Consider the following 9,248-nt stretch of genomic DNA (forward strand, 5'->3'; position numbering starts at 1 on the left):
TGTGCCTTTTATTAATAGTTCCCTTCCGATCAGCATTGGAAATGAATGGTGCTGCCACTGGCCAAGACTCATAACCAGGTGGTTGTGAGCCTTACCTGGGTCTGGTATGAATACCAAAATGCCAGTTGCAAGTTCCCCTAGGTTTAAAATTGACCCTAAGACACTCATAACTGGACTTTTTTTCCACAGATATCGACGAATGTGCAAGCAACACGTCAACCTGTCAACAAATCTGCACCAATACAATTGGAAGCTTCAATTGCAGTTGCCATCCTGGATTTCGCACCAATGTGACAAACACGTCCCTTTGTGATGGTAGGAAATCTTCAATCATTCAGCTTCTCAGAAACGTTTGATTTGATAAATATACAAAGTCAAAACACTCTCAATGCCCTATTCTAGACAGCTGCTCAATGCCCTATTCTAGACAGCTGCTAAAATTCACTTTCTATTGTTTCACCATTAAAACAAGAACCTAATGTCAATTATCGACCGATATGCATTAATGATATTTTGATTGCACATTGTAGTTTCCATTGTGGTAAATTCATAGACTGCCAGCAAATTACAATTATGATTCAGAATTTCTGATCAATGTCATGCCCTTTGTCCTTCTGGACTTGACAAATTTTGGGGATGCTTATTGTTTAGAATCAGTGGGAGTTGTATTATTGTAACTTAATCAGGACAGGAGCAGAACAGCTGGCAATGAAAATCGATATAATAGACACAGTGATCTGTCTGAGACCACTGCTCATTTCTGCATAGCTTGCGTTATTGCGCTTCTCTCAATCTTTTGTAGTAAGAAATACAGAATTTGAATTTCAATGGAGCACCAAGAAATATGACTTGTCAAAATGTTTGAAATTAAACATATTGTTAATGAAACAATTTGTATTTGGGTAACTGAACCATTCTGGGATAGTATTAAAATGATAATCTATCTCTCATTATGGGCATGGGGCAGAATTCTCCGCTCCCGGGAAAAATCGGGAGGGCCGTTGTGAACTCGGCCGAGTTTCACGAAGGCCTTGGAGGCCGCTCCTCGCCCCCTATTCTCCCCTCCCGGCGGGGCAAGGAACGGCGCTCCGTAACTCTTGGCCGCCGGGCGGCGCACCGGGAGTGACGCGATGGCCGCGCCGATGTGACGTCAGCCGCGTATCCGCAGGTTGGCCGGCTCGAACCCGCGCATGCGCGGCTGACATCACGACGGCTGACAGCTCGAACCCGCGCATGCGTGGTGGCCGTCTTTCCCCTCAGCCGCCCCATGGCGGCTTGATCTTGCGGGGCGGTGGAGGGGAAATAGTGCGTCCGATTGAGACGCCGGCCAGATGATCGGTGGGCACTGATCGCGGGCCTATCCCCTCCCGAGCACAGTCGTGGTGCTCATTCCCCACCAGGCTCCCTACAAGCCCCAAAACGGGCATCTCACGGCGATTTCACGACGGCAGCGACCAGGTGTGGTTGCCACAGTCGTGAAATGGTCATGAACGGTAGGCCGCTCAGCCCACCCGGGTCGGAGAATCGCCGGTCGCCATAAAAAACGGCGAGCGGCGATTCTTCCAAGCGGGGGCTGGGAGAATCGCGGGAGGCGCCAGGGGGTCGTGAAATTTTTCGGGGGGCCCTCCCGCGATCCTCCTACCCGGCGTGGTGAGCGGAGAATCACACCCATGGTCTTTGCACAATGGATTTGCCAATAATGAAAATTTTTGTCCCTTACTCTGAAGGGCAACTGCAACTTCGTGGGATATGGAGGGCAGATGGAAAGCCTCATAGAAAAGAAAACCGTAAAGATTATTTGGGAACAATGCAACCAAACTCTCTTTTTGTGGGAAATGCGAAAGCAACTATATTTGTCATTGAATAACAGAAGAATCTAACACGATAGATTTCTGAAGGATGTGCTGGACGTGCGTGATGTAAAAATGAGTGGTCACATGTGAATCAAGCTGAACAAGGAAAAACTGCATATATATTTTTTCCTTGTGAGCCTTACCTGGGCCTGGTATGAATAACAAAATGTCAGTTGCAAGTTCTCCTCAGTCTAAAATTGATCCTGAGACACTCATGAATTGACTTTCTGGATAGGGTGTACCTTCTAAGGGCTGGCTCAGACTAGATCTGCTGAATGGCATTCTTCTGCACTGTGAATTGTATGATTCTTAGAAATGACCCTGAGAAACTCATGAAAGGACTTTTTCCGCAGATATCGATGAATGTTCAACCAACACGTCAACCTGTCAACAAATCTGCACCAATACAATTGGAAGCTTCAATTGCAGTTGCCATGCTGGATATAGCACCAATGTGACAAACACTTCACTTTGTGATGGTAGGAAATCATCAAACAATAGATTCTCAGGACATTTTGAATTGCAAAATACACTTAGTCAAAACAATCTCAATGTTCAACATAGTCTTGACGGCTGCAAAAATTCTCTTTCTATTGATTCACCATTAAACAAAAAGAGGTTAACTAGTGGTCAAATTTGAATCAAGCTAAACAAGGAATAACTGGATATGTTTTTTGCAGATATCAATGAATGTGCAACCAATACATCAACCTGTCAACAAATTTGCACCAATACAATTGGAAGCTTCAATTGCAGTTGCCATCCTGAATTTAGCACGAATGTGACAAACACGTCTCTTTGTGATGGTAGGAAATCATCAAACAATAGATTCTCAAGAAGTTTAGAATTGCAAAATACACTTAGTTAAAACACTCTCAATTTCCAGCATATTTTAGACGCCTGCCAAAATGCTCTTTCTATTGATTCACAATTAAACAAAAAGAGGGTAAAGTTAATTATCTGTCAATACGCATTAATGATATTTTGATTGCACATTGCAGTTTCCATTGTAGTAAATTCATAGACTGCCAGAAAATTACAATTATGATTTCGAATTACCGTTCAATGGCATGTGCTTTGTCCTTCTGGACTTGCCATTGGTCTGGGATGTGTATTGTTTAGAATCTGTGGCAGTTGGATTATTTTAGTTTAATCAGGCCACGGGCAGAATAGCTGGCAATGAAAATCGATATATTAGACACAGTGATCTGTCTGAGACCACTGCTCATTTCTGCACGGCTTGCGTTATTGCGCTTCACTCACTCATTTGCAGTCAGAAATGCAGAATTTGAATTTCAGTGGAGCACCAAGCAACACGACTTGCCAAAAAAGAATGTATGATTGAAATTAAACATATTGTTAATGAAACAGTTTGTATTGGGTTAACTCAATCATTCTAGGTAGATTATTAAAAGGATAATCCATCTCTCATTATGGGAATGGTCTTTGCACATTGGATTTGCGAATAAAGAATATTTTTGTCTGTTACTCTAATGGGCAACTGTAATATTGTTTGTTGTGGGGGGCAGATGGGAACCCTCATGTCAAATAATACTGTAAAACTTATTTGTGCACAATGTTAACAACCTCTCTTTTTGTGGGTAATTCAACATCAAATGTATTGCTGTTGAATTACAGAAGAATCGAACAACATAAATTTCTGAAGGCTGTGCTGGCCATGTGTGATGTACATTGAAAATTAGTGGTCAAGCTTGAATCAAGCTGAGCCTGGAATAAATATATGTTTTTTGCAGATATCAATGAATGTGCAACCAACACATCAACCTGTCAACAAATCTGCACCAATACAATTGGAAGCTTCAATTGCAGTTGCCATCCTGGATATGGCACCAATGTGACAAATACTTCTCTTTGTGATGGTAGGAAATGTTGTATCATTCAGATCCTCAGAAACTTTGATTCGCAAATTATACTTAGTCTAAATTCTCTCAATGTCCAGCATATTCTAGACAGCTACAAGCAAGGTCTTTCACTAGCTTCTAAGTGAAACAATAAGAGGTTATCTACAAGAATCTGCCTATATTCAGTAAATAAACTTTGAGCGCAGATTATAGTTTCCAGTGTGAAATGTTCAAAGATGGTGAGGAAATTGCAATTATGATTCATCATTTTGGATCAACGGCATGTTCTTTAGACATATGAATTTGCAAATTCTCAGCTTTGCTGATTATTGAGCATCAATGAAGATGGAATCTGCTACCCGGATGGGTATAGGATCAGAATGTTCACTGCAAGAGAGTCAATAGATTTGTCATGGTGATCAGTCTGAGACCTTTTACTCTTTCAACAATCTAGCAGCATCGCGCGTATCTGTTGATCCATTAACAATGTCCAATCTCAATTTCAGTGAACATTTAATATGAGTTTGCCAAATAACATGCAAGCCACGGGCATAATTCATTTTCTGTCCAAAGAAGTGCAAGTTAGGTGGATTGGCCATGCAAAGTAGCCCCACAGTGTCGAAAAGGTTAGGTGGTGTTACTGGGTTACTGGGATAGGGCCGAGGCATGGGCTTGGATAGGGTGCTCTGACTCAGGGCTGGCTCAGACTCAATGGGGTGAATGGCATCCTCTGCACTTTAAACTGTATGATTCTTAGAATAGAGATGGACCAATGGTCTTGTGCCTTTCGTAATTAGTTCCTTCTGCCTCAGAACTGATGGTGCCATAGGCCAGCACTCATAACCTGGAGCTTGTAACGCTCACCTGGGTCTGGAATGAATAACAAATGTCAGTTGAAAGGTACCCAAAGTTTTCAATTGATCCTGAGAAACTCATGAGTGGATTTTTTCCGCAGATATCGACGAATGTTCAACCAACACGTCAACCTGTCAACAAATCTGCACCAATACAATTGGAAGCTTCAATTGCAGTTGCCATGCTGGATTTAGCACCAATGTGACAAACACTTCCCTTTGTGATGGTAGGAAATCATCAAACAATAGATTCTCAGGACATTTTGAATTGCAAAATACACTTAGTCAAAACAATCTCAATGTTCAACATAGTCTTGACGGCTGCAAAAATTCTCTTTCTACTGATTCACCATTGAACAAAAAGAGGTTAACTAGTGGTCAAATTTGAATCAAGCTAAACAAGGAATAACTGGATATGTTTTTTGCAGATATCAATGAATGTGCAACCAATACATCAACCTGTCTACAAATTTGCACCAATACAATTGGAAGCTTCAATTGCAGTTGCCATCCTGAATTTAGCACGAATGTGACAAACACGTCTCTTTGTGATGGTAGGAAATCATCAAACAATAGATTCTCAAGAAGTTTAGAATTGCAAAATACACTTAGTTAAAACACTCTCAATTTCCAGCATACTTTAGAAGCCTGCAAAATGCTCTTTCTATTGATTCACAATTAAATAAAAAGAGGTTAAAGTTAATTATCTGTCAATACTCATTAATGATATTTTGATTGCACATTGCAGTTTCCATGGTAGTAAATTCATAGACTGCCAGAAAATTACAATTATGATTTCGAATTACCGTTCAATGGCATGTGTTTTGTCCTTCTGGACTTGCCATTGGTCTGGGATGTGTATTGTTTAGAATCTGTGGCAGTTGGATTATTTTAGTTTAATCAGGCCACGGGCAGAATAGCTGGCAATGAAAATCGATATATTAGACACAGTGATCTGTCTGAGACCACTGCTCATTTCTGCACGGCTTGCGTTATTGCGCTTCACTCACTCATTTGCAGTCAGAAATGCAGAATTTGAATTTCAGTGGAGCACCAAGCAACACGACTTGCCAAAAAAGAATGTATGATTGAAATTAAACATATTGTTAATGAAACAGTTTGTATTGGGTTAACTCAATCATTCTAGGTAGATTATTAAAAGGATAATCCATCTCTCATTATGGGAATGGTCTTTGCACATTGGATTTGCGAATAAAGAATATTTTTGTCTGTTACTCTAATGGGCAACTGTAATATTGTTCGTTGTGTGGGGCAGATGGGAACCCTCATGTCAAATAATATGTAAAACTTATTTGTGCACAATGTTAACAACCTCTCTTTTTGTGGGTAATTCAACATCAAATGTATTGCTGTTGAATTACAGAAGAATCGAACAACATAAATTTCTGAAGGCTGTGCTGGCCATGTGTGATGTACATTGAAAATTAGTGGTCAAGCTTGAATCAAGCTGAGCCTGGAATAAATATATGTTTTTTGCAGATATCAATGAATGTGCAACCAACACATCAACCTGTCAACAAATCTGCACCAATACAATTGGAAGCTTCAATTGCAGTTGCCATCCTGGATATGGCACCAATGTGACAAATACTTCTCTTTGTGATGGTAGGAAATGTTGTATCATTCAGACCTCAGAAACTTTGATTCGCAAATTATACTTAGTCTAAATTCTCTCAATGTCCAGCATATTCTAGACAACTTCAAGCAAGGTCTTTCACTAGCTTCTAAGTTAAACAATAAGAGGTAATCTACAAGAATCTGCCTATATTCAGTAAATAAACTTTGAGCGCAGATTATAGTTTCCAGTGTGAAATGTTCAAAGATGGTGAGGAAATTGCAATTATGATTCATCATTTTGGATCAACGGCATGTTCTTTAGACATATGAATTTGCAAATTCTCAGCTTTGCTGATTATTGAGCATCAATGAAGATGGAATCTGCTACCCGGATGGGTATAGGATCAGAATGTTCACTGCAAGAGAGTCAATAGATTTGTCATGGTGATCAGTCTGAGACCTTTTACTCTTTCAACAATCTAGCAGCATCGCGCGTATCTGTTGACCATTAACAATGTCCAATCTCAATTTCAGTGAACATTTAATATGAGTTTGCCAAATAACATGCAAGCCACGGGCATAATTCATTTTCTGTCCAAAGAAGTGCAAGTTAGGTGGATTGGCCATGCAAAGTAGCCCCACAGTGTCGAAAAGGTTAGGTGGTGTTACTGGGTTACTGGGATAGGGCCGAGGCATGGGCTTGGATAGGGTGCTCTGACTCAGGGCTGGCTCAGACTCAATGGGGTGAATGGCATCCCTCTGCACTTTAAACTGTATGATTCTTAGAATAGAGATGGACCAATGGTCTTGTGCCTTTCGTAATTAGTTCCTTCTGCCTCAGAACTGATGGTGCCATAGGCCAGCACTCATAACCTGGAGCTTGTAACGCTCACCTGGGTCTGGAATGAATAACAAATGTCAGTTGAAAGGTACCCAAAGTTTTCAATTGATCCTGAGAAACTCATGAGTGGATTTTTTCCGCAGATATCGACGAATGTTCAACCAACACGTCAACCTGTCAACAAATCTGCACCAATACAATTGGAAGCTTCAATTGCAGTTGCCATGCTGGATTTAGCACCAATGTGACAAACACTTCCCTTTGTGATGGTAGGAAATCATCAAACAATAGATTCTCAGGACATTTTGAATTGCAAAATACACTTAGTCAAAACAATCTCAATGTTCAACATAGTCTTGACGGCTGCAAAAATTCTCTTTCTACTGATTCACCATTGAACAAAAAGAGGTTAACTAGTGGTCAAATTTGAATCAAGCTAAACAAGGAATAACTGGATATGTTTTTTGCAGATATCAATGAATGTGCAACCAATACATCAACCTGTCTACAAATTTGCACCAATACAATTGGAAGCTTCAATTGCAGTTGCCATCCTGAATTTAGCACGAATGTGACAAACACGTCTCTTTGTGATGGTAGGAAATCATCAAACAATAGATTCTCAAGAAGTTTAGAATTGCAAAATACACTTAGTTAAAACACTCTCAATTTCCAGCATACTTTAGAAGCCTGCAAAATGCTCTTTCTATTGATTCACAATTAAATAAAAAGAGGTTAAAGTTAATTATCTGTCAATACTCATTAATGATATTTTGATTGCACATTGCAGTTTCCATGGTAGTAAATTCATAGACTGCCAGAAAATTACAATTATGATTTCGAATTACCGTTCAATGGCATGTGCTTTGTCCTTCTGGACTTGCCATTGGTCTGGGATGTGTATTGTTTAGAATCTGTGGCAGTTGGATTATTTTAGTTTAATCAGGCCACGGGCAGAATAGCTGGCAATGAAAATCGATATATTAGACACAGTGATCTGTCTGAGACCACTGCTCATTTCTGCACGGCTTGCGTTATTGCGCTTCACTCACTCATTTGCAGTCAGAAATGCAGAATTTGAATTTCAGTGGAGCACCAAGCAACACGACTTGCCAAAAAAGAATGTATGATTGAAATTAAACATATTGTTAATGAAACAGTTTGTATTGGGTTAACTCAATCATTCTAGGTAGATTATTAAAAGGATAATCCATCTCTCATTATGGGAATGGTCTTTGCACATTGGATTTGCAAATAAAGAATATTTTTGTCTGTTACTCTAATGGGCAACTGTAATATTGTTCGTTGTGTGGGGCAGATGGGAACCCTCATGTCAAATAATACTGTAAAACTTATTTGTGCACAATGTTAACAACCTCTCTTTTTGTGGGTAATTCAACATCAAATGTATTGCTGTTGAATTACAGAAGAATCGAACAACATAAATTTCTGAAGGCTGTGCTGGCCATGTGTGATGTACATTGAAAATTAGTGGTCAAGCTTGAATCAAGCTGAGCCTGGAATAAATATATGTTTTTTGCAGATATCAATGAATGTGCAACCAACACATCAACCTGTCAACAAATCTGCACCAATACAATTGGAAGCTTCAATTGCAGTTGCCATCCTGGATATGGCACCAATGTGACAAATACTTCTCTTTGTGATGGTAGGAAATGTTGTATCATTCAGATCCTCAGAAACTTTGATTCGCAAATTATACTTAGTCTAAATTCTCTCAATGTCCAGCATATTCTAGACAACTTCAAGCAAGGTCTTTCACTAGCTTCTAAGTTAAACAATAAGAGGTAATCTACAATAATCTGCCTATATTCAGTAAATAAACTTTGAGCGCAGATTATAGTTTCCAGTGTGAAATGTTCAAAGATGGTGAGGAAATTGCAATTATGATTCATCATTTTGGATCAACGGCATGTTCTTTAGACATATGAATTTGCAAATTCTCAGCTTTGCTGATTATTGAGCATCAATGAAGATGGAATCTGCTACCCGGATGGGTATAGGATCAGAATGTTCACTGCAAGAGAGTCAATAGATTTGTCATGGTGATCAGTCTGAGACCTTTTACTCTTTCAACAATCTAGCAGCATCGCGCGTATCTGTTGACCATTAACAATGTCCAATCTCAATTTCAGTGAACATTTAATATGAGTTTGCCAAATAACATGCAAGCCACGGGCATAATTCATTTTCTGTCCAAAGAAGTGCAAGTTAGGTGGATTGGCCATGCAAAGTAGCC

General features: G+C 39.8%; 1 protein-coding gene across 1 annotated transcript in view; it reads left to right on the forward strand.

The window, feature by feature from the left end:
- Positions 1–8,536: 8,536 nt before the first annotated feature.
- LOC119975484 (fibrillin-2-like) overlaps positions 8,537–9,248 on the forward strand; it is a 188,366-nt gene continuing 187,654 nt past the window's right edge. The window contains exon 1 of the mRNA XM_038815200.1: positions 8,537–8,657. The gene's annotated coding sequence lies outside the window, so the exon portion shown is untranslated. The remainder of the gene's footprint in view (positions 8,658–9,248) is intronic.

Source organism: Scyliorhinus canicula, chromosome 13, assembly GCF_902713615.1.
Source record: "Scyliorhinus canicula chromosome 13, sScyCan1.1, whole genome shotgun sequence".
NCBI lineage: Eukaryota > Metazoa > Chordata > Chondrichthyes > Carcharhiniformes > Scyliorhinidae > Scyliorhinus > Scyliorhinus canicula.